General features: G+C 35.8%; 1 pseudogene; it reads right to left on the reverse strand.

Annotated features, from left to right (window-relative positions):
- Positions 1-13,313: 13,313 nt before the first annotated feature.
- On the reverse strand, positions 13,314-13,930 carry LOC120586064 (ferritin heavy chain-like; annotated as a pseudogene).
- Between the last annotated feature and the right edge of the window lie 341 nt (positions 13,931-14,271).

A 14,271-nucleotide genomic window follows, 5' to 3' on the forward strand; every position in this document is an offset into this window, starting at 1 on the left:
TTTATCTTAATGGCATCTTTTTATAGCTGTGTTTTATTAGCCAGTTACTTAACTTGTTTGTTTCCCTAGCATTACATACACTTTATAAGAAATAGAGTTTCATCAGATAAAAGAATTGACAATGATGATAGATCTATCATTTTGTCCTTCTCAACACTGAAAAGGGCCTCTGTATATCCATTGGAAAAGAAAGACGTTAGGGCCCTAACTTATTTTTCTGTTTAAATGAGAAATGTCGTGTCTTTGTGTAATTGACTATTTTGAAACATAGGTTTTTTTTTTCAGGCGAACTTTTTTTCTCTGACCCAGTTTTTCCCGCGCTTCTGTCACTTGGCTTATTTAAACTATGAAACTGGGAACCAGGCACTTGGGGCCTCATGATGACTGTGTCACTGATTTGGTATGTGATCTTGGCCAACATGTTTAACAAAGGAGGCACAGACAAGTTAAATGGGGTTTGAAGGACTGTAAATACTGACCTACCTCATTAAGATATTGTTTAGGTACAGTATATTTTATTTTAACCCAAAACCAAAGCAAAACAAAGCAAAGAAAAAGAAAAAATAAGCTTTTTTATACTCCCTGTCTCTTTCTTACTCCTTATTTTCCTCCCTTCTCATATTTGCTGATCAAGTCTGGAGTAGAGAAGGCCCCTTTTCAAAATGTCTTTCATCCCTCTAGGTCTGAATTCTTGAACATTCCACCAGTATCTTTTGAATATACATTTGGGTGCTTGGTTTGTGCAAATGGCAAGTTCTATTTGGGAAAACATAAAAATCTGTTTTGAATCATTTTATTTGGCCTACATAGATCTGTACTGGGTATGTTGAGGGATCCAGGCCTAATCTCAGTCTTATCACTGGTTAATGGTGTGCACCCAGGCCTTTTTTGAGGAATAACAGAAGGGAAGGCTGGGGTCACTAATATGCTTGGGAGAAACAAGCTTGCTTGCTAGAAAGCCTACAAGAGGACTTTGTGCTTGAAACATCTGAGGATCTCCATGACCATAACCATCAATTTATTCCTGACTCTATCAATAAAATGAGTATTAAATTACTGGTCTTATATAGCTCATATGCCTATCATAAATATTAGATTAAAAATTATAAGAAGCAATAATGTATTTGAATTCCTTGGAAATATAATTTCAAGTGATAATCATAATAAAACAGGGTTATTGTATTATAACATCTATTTGAAAGTCTGGTGATATATATTGTGATCCCTGCTAATGCAGTCTGTAATAGCCAGGACTCTAAATGGCTCTATGTTAGTTCTAATTTATACATGGAGCTATAACCAAGTTTGCTAGTGGGACTATATTTGTATCTTTTCAGTTGTTCCAAATGGGGAAATATTTTAAAGCTCTAACTTAAAACACATAAATCTACTCAGGAGTATATTGGGATAGGTTCAATGGCAAATAAAAAACTTCTCCCAAGACCCAGGCTAGAAAACTTGCTATCCTTGACACCTACCTCCTCCTTTCTTTTGCTGTCCCATTCAATCTTAGAAATTTTACCATCTGCGGCAGATGCTGCCGGTTACCTCCCGATATCCAGTCTCCTCCTCCTCCTCTTTTTTCTCCTCCTCCTCCCAGTTAGAATGATAAATTATATAGTAACTCTACTTATGCAGTATGCATTCAGTAAGTAATTGATGGATGGATCCATGAGTGAATGATATAGATTAGTTAGCCTCCCACAGAGGGAAAGTAATTGAACCTGTGGAATTGGTAAATTCATCAAAAGAGAAATAGAAAAGTTGAGGTCTGAGAACAAGGACCTGTGGGGAATACTTACATTTAGGGGATAGATAGAGGAAAAAGAGTAAACAAAGGAGAAAAGCAGAAATAGTCAAAGAAATAGGAGAAAAATCAGAGTAATTTCACTGAAGCCATGGAGAGCATTTTAAGGATGGATGAAGTGGTCAACATTGGAAAAAGCTGTAGCTAGGTCAAGCAGGGTGAATTCTAAGAAAAAGCCATCCAATCTGCCAATTATTAGGTCATTGCTGACTTTCAAGACAACAGTTTCAATAGAGTGTAATAGATTGGTGGCATGGAAGTTGAATTGCAAGGGGTTAGGGAGTGAACTAATGAAGAGAAAGGAGTCAGTGAGCATTGACTATATTTGTGAAAAGTTTGAGTTGTGAAAAGAAGGTGAGAAATAGGATGTTAACTTGGGCTGAAGTCAGAGGAGACCTGAATATTTTTATAGACCATGGGGAAGGAGCCACTAAAAATAGCTGATAGAACAGTTTTTCTCAAGAGTGGAGAAGGGAGGGGATCCAGTGTCCAAGTAGAGGACATAGCCTTGGCAAGAAAAAAAAGAGACATGGCTGTTTTTGAGACATAAGAATTGTGGTACATTATAGGCCAAAGCACCATGCATTATGCAGTTTGAAGAAAGAAGGGGAATGAGGGAGCCTACACGACCATAGTCTTTGCAGTGAAGTAGGTGGTGAGGTCATCAGTGAGAAGCAGAACAGCTGTGGTAGAAATGGGGCCTTGAGAGCAAAGAAAACAGTTTGGATTTAGAACAACTGTTCTAAGAAATTCCTGAAGGAGTCAACAAGAGGCCTGCCAAGCTGTGGTACAAGACTAGCTGAGGTTCAACTTCCCCTATCGAATGAGATAGTTATTTCTATAAGATCCCTAGAAAACGTATTTCTTAAGCTTATTAACAAAATATGTTTTTTTTTTTTTACCATGAGGAAAAGAATAAAGAAAAACATGCTGGCAGTTTATAATGTGGCAGAGAGCTATGAGCATTTAGTCTTTCCCAAAAGACTATTGCTCCATCATCTAGAAGCCTTATAGTACCTTTAGTGAAAATAAACACTTCCACAGATGGTTTGTGGGCAGTTAAGAACATAGACCTAAAGCCAAGGATCTTCTCTTTTCTGAGCCACTCAGAGATGATCCTGAGTTACTATGTCCAGTTCAGAGCAAAGGCAAACACTGGCATTTCTGTGAGATGCAGCGTAAAGTTTCAAATAGCTTCTGTGATAAAACCCCATTTAACCAAGCAAAACCTTTAAGTTTACAAGTGGCCTGTTAAATCTGCCAAAGACCAAATGTCAGGCAGTGCCCTTTAAAGTCCAAGTAAATGACCACAGTAGTGGTGGCTTAAAACGAAAGAAGTTAAACATCTCACACACCCACAGGTAATCTTTCCAAATGTCATTTAATAATATATTCATAGTGATTACAGTGTTCTTTAAGGAGGATAACATTTGGAGACAACTGTTTGGCCAAAGTGTTAGGCCTTATTTTCTTGAAACAGAGTTTGCTTCCTTTGTTTCAGTGGGGAATCAGGGTGGCATTAGTCCAACGGCCCAGCTGCCCAAATGCATAAACAAGTGTCTCTGATTCTTTTTCTTCCACCTGTCTAAGCAAAGTGCAGGATTTACACATATGCACTTGACTAAGGATATTTTCATATTTGTGTTGTCATACTCTTCTAATGACACATATCTGAGAGGTGAGCAGGAAAACAATATATAGGTCTTAAGACAGACATGCACAAGGCGCCATAAGTAATTTCACATAGATGCCTATAAATTACTCACAGTTTCCCGCTTTTGTTTACTCAGTGAAAGGATTGTTTATTAAGCACCACCTGCATTAAATTATATGAGTATTCATTTCCTTTGGAAATAATTAACTTATTTATGCATTTTCTTTAGCCCCATCAACTGTACCATTTCAAGGGAAGGAAAAAAGGCACACCATTTGGAAACAGCCTTTCTCAATCCCAAGGAGTATGGTTCTCTCTCTTCAGTATGAAAGAGTTCCCTTTATTAACTCTGCCATGTAATTCTAATTAGCAATTGGATGGGAACGAGAGTAGACATAGCAGAAGAATCACCCTTCTCTTCTAGAGAGCCCCAAAAACCTATATTTCAATAATAGGAATTATTATTATTATTATTTATTATTGCCACTAAACATTAATTAAGTGCCATTATTGTACCTAGATTGGTGCTAAATGTTCTTTCTGTTATTTGATTTTCACAATAGCCATGTGATGTGATTAGGAAGTTTTTTTTTTTAAATGAGAATCCTGATGATCACAGAGGTTAAATGAATTTCCCTCACATCATACAGCTAGAAAATAAGTGGAAGTATTGGGATTTGGATCAGTTTTCTGATAGCTATCCCTCACCTAATATTCTCAGTGGTTAATTGGAGGGATGAGTTTTGAAGTTTTGGTATTCAAATATTGGAAGTGCCCCTAAAAGCATATCTTTCTACTTGGTGAAAGATTATTGAGTAAGTGTATACCTTCTCTCTACCATGAGTACTCATTTTTCCTGCCTGTGGCTAGCTCTGTTCATTTTGCACATTTGTTAAGTTACTGACAAATTTGCTTTTCCTTAACTATTAATCATTCATCTCTGAGTTATAGAAGTATAAAAAGACAAGGTTGCAGTCTAAAAATATTGTGGCAGTTTATATAGTGGCTGCTAAATTCCAGAAGAGCTCTGATTTCACCAGCTAGTAATTACAGACTTAGCTATGCCACGGGCCCAGTCACAGCCACTGAAACATAACTGCCTACTGCATAAACCTGATTAAACAGCATTAGAGGAGAGCACAGGTGCAAGTCTGTCCCTGGGAGAAGAATTAGAACTAGTTTCCATCATATATTACCCAGAAAAATTAAATATGCTGGCACGCTCCAGGCCAGACTTGTAAGAGCCCCAGTTCTCTTTTCTAACTTCTAGCTGCTGCTCACATCTTACTTATAAATTTTATTTCTTCTGTTACTGATGCAGTGGAGGGCAGTACTTCTGAGTAAGTTAGGGCGAGCTAGTAGGCAAAGACTGGAGGGATACATAATGCATTTCCCATCAACTTGCTCTGTTCTCCAGGTGGCTGACTCAGTGCCTGCATTTTGCTCTGGGTTGTGTCTGGACTCCTGGCTGTGTTATTGATACGGATGATGTATTGATTGACATGATTGTTTATTGGGTACTCCTGCTGCATTGTGTTTGTGCATGCAGATTAAGTTTTTAGATCTCTGCAGCCATTTTGTAGTTCCAAATCCTAATAGGTTTCCAATGGAATGTGGACCAAATATGTAGTCCAATCAAAGAAAAAATCTAACACCTTTTCTATAAACTCTCTAGACCTACATGTGATTGGCAGGCGTAGACCTTAATGGGATTCAAGACCAAGAATAACAAACTAGTACAGTTTCTAGATTCACATTATTACATACAATTTATAAAAAGTTAACAAACATGGAGCCAAGTTACATAAACAAAGGGCAGTTTTGGAAAAGGCTCTCTGTGGAAACAAATATTCATAATTCTGAAGTATATATCTGGTCCTCCAGTATTGAAACACAGACTGCAAGTTTCTCTTTGATCCAATTTACCATTCGCCCACTAATTATTGTTTTATTTTTTCCATTGTAGTATATTAGATGAAAAGAATAACCATATTTCAATTATATCTCTCACTACCTATTTTATATTAATTTATACTGTTATAAAGCCAGAAAAATGCAAAGACTAAAAGGGTCACTTCAAGTCTAATAATCACAATGACTTTGAAACTGAAAAATGTCTGCATTCACATCCTCACAAATACTGAGACAACACTAATATCAGGGCTAAGTGTATATATCTTAATTCAGTGTTCACAATCAAAAGAAACATTAGGAGTCCAATTCAATTGTTTATTCCTATACATATAATAGAGAAAACAAGCATATGTGCTTGGAAATAAGGAAATACACTTACACTTTCATTGATTTCTGTGCAAAGTGAAGAATTGCTATTTGATACATGTGCATCAATTATATTATTTTGCAAAAAACAATGTTCACCTGGAATATCTCATTTTGTTCTAGTTGCTTCTATTTGTAGATAAAAGTAACACTTACTTGTTGAAAAGACTGACTATTTAAACAGTGGATTTAAATAAAATTTATAAAACTCCCATTTGTAATATAATTTGGTTCTGTTTTTCATGCATTTTATTTCCTGAGTTACAGTCCTTTTCCTATCTCTACATATTTTTTACAAGTTTTATTATTGGAATATTAAAACATGTACACAGAAAAGAATTCAATGCAGAATCTTGAAGAGATATTTGCACACCCATGTTCATTACAGCATTATTCACAATAAATTGGGTGGAAGCAACCCAATGTCCATAGATGGATAAATGAATAAAATGTGTTTACACGATGGAATATTATTCAGCCTTAGAAAGGAATGAAATTCTGCCACATGCTACAACATGGATGAAGCTTAAAGACATGATTAGTGAAATAAGCTAGTCACAAAAAAAGACAAATAATATAATTTCGCTCATGTGAGATATCTAAAGTAGTCGAACTCATAGAAATAGAAAGTAGAATGATAGTTGCCTGGGGCTGAGTGGAAGAGAAAGTGGGTGTAGAGATTCAGTTTTACAAAATGAAAAAGTTCTAGAGATCTGTTGCACAACAGTGTGAATATACCTAACACTACTATGTAGTAAACTGTCAATATGGCAAATTTTTTTGTTGCCACAGTTAAACATTTAAAAAAAAAATAGTGTACACGATGAAGTCATACTGGATTACAGTGGGCTTCTAATCTAATAAGACTGGTATCCTTACAAGAAGATGGCCTGTGAAGACACAGACACATAAGGAAAACGTTGTGAAACATCAGAGGCATAGACTGAAATTAATGCGGCTACAAACCAAGGAACACCAGATTGCTAGCCAAACACCAAAACTATGAAGAAACAAGAAAGGAATTCTTTACAGGTTTCATAAGGAGCATGGCCCTGCCAACACTCTGATTTTAGACTTTTAGCCTCCAGACAATAAATTTCTACTGTTTCAAGCCATCCACTTTATGGGACTTTGTTACTGTAACTCTAGGAAACTAATACAAGCAGGGATGATGTCTTTTTTGTTCAGTGCTGTATGCTCAGCATCTAATCCAGTGCCTGGCACATAGTAGATTTTCAATAAATACTTGTTGAATCAAAAAAAAAATAGAACATGTACAAAAGTGGACAAAATAACAGTGATGTGCCAGTAAATGTTTTAACATCTGGCTCTTGCAGAGGAAACTGACTTGTAGCATGTGCTGATTTTCATGATGTAAATATTCCCACCATGGCCAATTTCAAACTACCAGTGTGATGTCAAAATTCCTAAAATTCAATGATGGGCTCTCACAAGCAGATACTAGCAATATCTAGCACACCACTGTTAGTGTAATGAACCCTCGTGTGCTCATGACACAGCTTTAATAATTATAAAGCAATGGCCAATCTTGTTTCATCTCTACCCTCACTTATTTCTCCTCTCCAATATTATTTCAAGGCAAATAATATTTTGATGAATTAAATTTGATGAAATAAATTTCATCAGTAATATTTTAATATGTATCTCTATAAGGACACTTAAAAGACTGTTATTGCAACTAAAATATTACCGTTTCTAAATATAATCAGGTCAGTATTTATATTTCCAATTGTCTGTTTTTCATTGCTTGATTGACTCAGGATCCCAAAGAAGACCATATTGTGATTATTTCCTAGGTGTCTTAATTGTTTTAATCTATAGGTTCCATCTCCATCTCTTAATCTTTTGTCCTAAAGAATTTCTCACTGAATTTTGTCGATTTTTCACCCAGAAACACACAAGTTCTGTTTGTCTTTTAGAATGTTAGTGACGCAATGTTGATGATCAATACCTAGATACATTAACATATTAAGGATTGCAAAATGGTGATGTTCTAATTCTAACATTATTTTTTTAGTTATTAAGGGGAATACCTCTATAAAGAATACAACTTATGTATATCTCCTTTTTGATTACCCTGAGTAAGGTAATCAGGAAAAGCAGGATAAAATGCATACGTTCTTCCTCTTATTTACCATCTTTCAAAATAATGAACTTATTTACTAGCATCATACAACAGTGATCATTTTTCTTTCCTGTAGCTTCCTTATGAATTCATGGACTTAAATCTATTTGATGAATTTCAATCTACTGCAGCTAATATTTTCATTGATATTGTAATTGCCCCATCTCCAACTATTGGGGCCTTTTGATCTGGCTTCTGAGTTCTTATTTATTTATTCATTCATTCATTCATTCATCCATCCATCCATCCATCCATCCATCCATCCATTAATTAATTAATTAATTCATTTATTTATTTATGTTTACTGGGGTAACATTGGTTAATACAAATATATAATTTACATGTGTACGCTATAATTTGACGTCTATATATTCTATTGTTTGATTACCAGCTAGAGTCCAGTTTCCTTCAGCTACCATATATTTGATCCCATTTACCCACTTCACCCTCCTCTAATTCCCCTACATTTGACCCTCTTTACTCTGTCTACCTCTTCCCTCCTCTCTCATGCCCTACGCTCTGGTAACCACTAGTCCATCGTCCATGTCCATGAGTCTCTGTTTGTCCTGTTCATTTGTTGCTTTTAGGTTTATACCCCACATATAAGTGATATGTGATTTTAAACTTTTTCAGTCTGGCTTATTTTGCTTAGCATGATTATCCTGAGGTCCATCCACGTTGTCGCAAATGGCAATATCTCATCACTTCTTATGGCTGAGTAATATTCCATTGTATATATGTATCACAGCTTCTTTAGCCAATCATCTATCGTAGGACACTTTGGTTGCTTCCATATCCTGGCCACTGTGAATAGTGCTGCTATGTACATTAGTGTGCAAATATCTTTTCAGATATAGATTTTCAAGTCTTTCGGGTAAATATCCAGTAAAGGGATTCCTAGATCATATGGTTGATCAATTCTTAGTTTTCTGGGGAACCTCCATACTGTTTTCCACAGTGGCTGTACCAATTTGCAGTCCCACCAGCAGTGTATAAGGGTTCCTTTTTCTCCACATCCTCTCCAACATTTGTTATTACTTGTCCTATTGATTATATCATTCTAACAGGTGTAAGATGGTATCTCATTTTGGTTTTGATTTGCATTTCTCTAATAGCTAGCGATATTGAGCATCTTTTCATATATTTGTTGGCCATTTGTATGTCCTCCAGGGAGAAGTGTCTGTTCAGATCCTCTGCCTATGTTTTGATTTGATTGTTTGATTTTTCTTATTATTGAGTCGTATGACTTCTTTGTATAGTTTGGATATTAGGCCTTTTTCGAAGGTGTTGCTTGCAAATATATTTTCCCATTCGGATGGTTGTCTCTTTACCTGTTGATGATTTCTTTTGCTGAGCAGAAGCTTTTTAGTTTGATATAGTCCCATTCATTTATTATAGCATTTACTTCTTTTGCCTTTGAGGTCAAATTCATAAAAACCTCTTTAAGTCCAATGTCCTTCAGTTTCATTTCTATGTTTTTTTCCTATGCATTTTATTGTTTCAGGTCTTATATTCAGGTCATAATCCATTTTGAGTTAATTTTGGTGTGTGGTGATAGACAACAGTCTATTTTCATTCTTTTGCAGGTGGCTTTCCAATTTTCCCAGCACCATTTATTGAATAGGCTTTCCTTTCTCCACTGTAGGTTTTTGGCTTTATTGTCAAAAATTATTCGCGCATATAAATATGGGTTTACTTCTGAACTCTCAATTCTGTTCCACTGGTCCATGCGTCTGTTTTGCTGCCAATACCATGCTGTTTTGATTACTGTGGCTCTGTAGTATAATTTGAAGTTAGGCAAAGTGATGCCTCCAGCCTCGTTCTTATTTCTCAGGAAGACTTTGGCAATTTGGGGTCTTTAGTGCTTCCATACAAATCTGATGATTTTTTGTTCTATTTCTTAAAAAAAAATGCCAATGGGATTTTGATGGGGATTGCATTAAATCTATATAATGCTTTAGGTAACATGGTCATTTTAACTATTTTGATTCTTCTAATCCAAGAACATGGAATATCTTTCCAGTTCTTCAATTTCTTTTAATAGGGTCTTATAGTTTTCGTTAATAGGTCCTTCACATGTTTTGTTAAATTTATTCCTAGTTATTTTATTCTTTTAGTTGCAATTGCAAAAGGAATTATTTTTTCTATTATTTTTTCATGAGATATATTGGTCTGTAATTTTTTTTTTTTGTTATCTTTACCAGGTTTTGGTATCAGAGTAATATTGGCCTCATAAAATGAGTTGGTAAGTATTGCCTTCTCTTAGATTTTTTGGAAGAGTTTGAGGAGGATAAGTATTAAATCTTCTTTGAATGTTTGGTAGAATTCAATGATGAAGCCATCTGGTCCTGAACTTTTCCTTTTTAGTAGGTTTCTGATTGTTTCAATTTCCATACTGCTGATTGGTCTATTTAGATTTTCCTGATCTTTTTGATTCAATCTAGGAAGGTTTTATCTTTTGAAGTACTTTTCCATTTCTTCTAGGTTATTAAATTTGGTGTTATATACTTTTTCATATTATTCTTGTATGATTCTTTGTATTTCTGCGGTGTATGTAGTAATTTCTTTTCTTTCATCCCTGAATTTGCTTATTTGTGTCCTTTCTCTTCTTTCTTAAGTGAGTCTAGCCATGGGTTTATCAATTTTATTAACTTATTCAAAAAACAATTTGTTGCACTTATTTTTTCTATTGTTTTGTTGTTGTTGTTGTTGTTGTTTTCAATTTCATTTATTCTTGCTCTAGTTTTGATTATTTCTTTCCTTCTGCTGACTTTAGGTTTCATTTGTTCTTCCTTTTCTAGTTTTTTAAGATGAAGCTTTAGGTTGTTTATTATGGCTCGTTCTTGTCTCTGGTGATAGGCCTGTAATGATATGAACTTTCCCCTTACGAACACTTTTTCCATGTCCCAAAAGTTTTGATATGTTGTACTATCATACTATCATTATCATTTGTTTCTATATGTCTCTTGATCTCTCTTTTTATTTCTTCTCTTACTCAGTCAGTCTTCAGTAGTATGTTGTTTAATCTCCATGTATTTGTGGTTCTTCAGGCTTTCTATTTACAGTTGATCTCTAGTTTCAAAGTATTATGATCAGAGAATATGGCTAGTATGGTTTCAACCCTCTTATATTTGTTGAGGCTCTCTCTGTGTCCTAGTATGTGGTCAGTTTTTGAGAATGTTTCATATGCACTAGAAAAGAATGTACAAGCAGCTGTTTTGGGATGAAAGGCTCTGTAAATGTCAATTATATCCAGTTGGTCTAAAGTGTCATTTAAAGATGTTGTTTCCTTATTGATTTTCTGTTTGGATGATCTGTCCATATCTGACAGTGGGGTATTTAGGTCTCCTACTATGATAGTGTTTCAGTTTCTTTCTCTCTTTAGTTCTGCTAGAAATTTCTTTATATATTGCGGGGCTCCCTGAGTGGGAGCACAGATATTAATAAGTGTTATGTCTTCTTGGGGTATGATTCCCTTTATCTTTATGAAGTGTCCCTCAGTATCTATGTTTACCTTTTTGATTTTGAAGTCTATTTCGTCCGATATTAGTACTGCCACTCCTGCTTTTCTCCTAATGCCATTTGCTTGAAATATCATTTTCTACCCTTTCACTTTGTGTCTACATTTGTTTTTGGAGCTGAGATGTGTCTCCTGGTGGCAGCATATGGTTCGGTTTTGTTTTTTGATCCAGTCTGTAACTCTGTGGCTTTTTATTATTTCATTCATGGTGATTATTGAAATATGAGGTTTTCCTGTAGCCATTTTATCTTTTGCTTTCTGGTAGCTCGGTGTTTCCATTGTTTCCTTGTCCTTGTATTTTTATTTTATTTTTTAAAAAATTTTGGTTGAGTTTCATGTATTTTCCTTCTGATCCTTCTTGTTTTATGTTATGTACTTCAGTTCTGAATCTTTGGTGTATGCTTACCCTTACGAATATGTAGAGGATCGTTATATATTTTCTTCTGCGTGTGCCTTATCTCCTTTCCCCTTTGTGAGTTTGGATATTTGAATCCTCCCTTTTTCCATTATTTTTGTCTCAATTTGTCCCTATGTATGCTGAACATTCATTACTATCTTGCTATAGTTAATCTCTTCTTATCGTTTAAGCTTATTATTCCTTGTATTAATAAAGGTTGCACTCCTGTGCTTTTATCTGCGTGTTAGTTGCCTTACTCATAGTTATGAATATTTTTGCCATTTTGTTTTAGGTGAGCTGACCTTTTTCAGTATTTCCTGTAATGCAGGCCTTGTAGTGGCGATTTCCCTCAATTTTTATATGTCTGTAAAGGTCTTTATTTTTCCTTCATATCGAAAGGATAGATTTGCTGGATACCTTATTCTTGGTTCCTTTTATTTAATTGTTACAATATTTGATTCCTCTCCTTTCTTGCTTGTAATTTTTGTGCTGAGAAGTGCAACGATAATCTAATGGGTTTTCATTTATAGGTTACCCTCTTCTTTTCTTGGCAGCCCTGATAATTCTCTTTGTGTTTGATATTTGATAATTTTAATATAATGTGTCTTGGTGAAGACTTTTTTGGGTTGAGATAACTGGGTGTTCTGTAACTTCTTGAATACCAATCTCTGGCTCATTCCTTAGATTTTTTGAAATTTTCATCAACTATTTGTCTGAAAATGCTTTCTACTCGCTGCTCCTTTTCCTCGCCTTTGAGAATGCCCATTATTCTTATGTTTCCTCTTCTGATGGTATCAGCTAATTCTTGTATTTCTCTTTTATTATTTTTCATTCTTTAGTCTCTCTCTTCTTCTGATTTCTTTCTAGATTTGTGTCTTCACTATCACTGATTCTTTCCTCCATTTGGTGGACTCTATCTTCCAAGCTTTCTATTTCTTTTTTCATCTCTTTCAGTGTGTTCTTTATCTCCAGATGTTCTATTTGGTCTTTTTCAAGGGTTTCGGTCTCCTTGCTAAAATACTTATTCTGGTGATCTACTTGTTTTTCCAGTTTCTAGGATTGTTGATATGAATTATTTTGGATATCATTGAGGTTTTTTCAGAAGTGCCATCCTGAATTTTCTGTCATTTAAGTTGCATATTTCTATGTCTGTAAGCTTATTTTCTGGAGATTTTTCTCTTTCTTTCTGTGTGCCTTGTCACCTTGGTTGTTCTTGGTATTTAATGAACCATTTCTCTGCCTGAGTTTTAATGGAAGTGTATTTTGCTTTTTTTCCCCAGAATTAACATTTATTATATAAAGGTCTCTCTTTAGCCTGTTGCAAAGAAGGCATTTTTCTTTTGGTTTGTAGTAGATGGTGTCTAGCTTCTTGGATCCCTGCTTTTTATAAAGTCATTTTTATTTATTTATTTTTTGGGGGTACCAAATTACTTTATTTGAAAGAATGATACAAATGAAAGAACATAAGTAGATGATTTGGTGCAACTTATAGAAAAGGTAAAGGTAACCCTAACATGCATGTACTGCTTTGGTGACTAGGGATGTCACCCCTGTGGCTACTAGAAGCCAGCCAAGGGCTTTGCTTTCATCACTGTCTCCCATGGTGTGCTTGTCAAAGAGATACTCTGCCATGCCAGATTCGGGGGCCCCATCTTGCACAAGTTGGTAACGTGGTCACCCAATCATTTGATGAATTTCACCTGCTCATTCAGGTAATGAGTCTCGATGAAGTCACACAAATGGGGGTCATTTTTGTTAGTGGCAAGTTTGTGCAATTCCAATAGTGATTAATTCACATTTTTTTCAAAGTGTAATGCACACTCCATTGCTTTCAGCCCATTCTCCTAGTCATCATGGTCTGATTTCTTGATATCCTGAAGGAAGATTTGGCCATCTCGCTGGTTCTGCAGCTTCATCAGTTTCTCAACATGTTCCCTCTCTTCCTGAGATTAGTGAATAAAATATTTGGCAAAGTTCTTCAAAGCCACATCATCATGGTCAAAGTAGTAAGACATGGATAGGTTAATGCAGGAAGCATAGAGCTCCAGGTTGATCTGGCGGTTGATGGCGGCCTCTGAGTTCTGGTGGTAGTTCTGGCACACCTGTGAGGTGGATGCGGTAGTCATGGCAAGCAGTAAGGAGAGGTGGCATTGGCTGTGTGGTGCTGAAGTGGCGGTGGGGGCCTTGGGATCTGGGGGTGCTGTGAGATGTCGCGGAGGCTGGATCTGGCAGCCAGCCAGGTTGGGGGAACGAGCACCAGGTTCAGTCCAAGCACTGTTGAAGCAGGAAACTGTGGCAACTCTCAGCGAAGACTCGATAAAGTCTTAATAATGCCTATTTTTTTCCTTATAGATATTCAAGCACCTTCACTACTATTAGTCTCAGTCCCTGTCAATATTAGTGGCAGTTTCTGAGCGTTTGTTTATATTCCCCTGGGAATCTGCGGCAGTATTCGGTGTTGTAAGAT

This window comes from Pteropus medius, unplaced genomic scaffold (assembly GCF_902729225.1).
Source record: "Pteropus medius unplaced genomic scaffold, Ma_sr-lr_union100, whole genome shotgun sequence".
In the NCBI taxonomy this organism is placed as follows: domain Eukaryota; kingdom Metazoa; phylum Chordata; class Mammalia; order Chiroptera; family Pteropodidae; genus Pteropus; species Pteropus medius.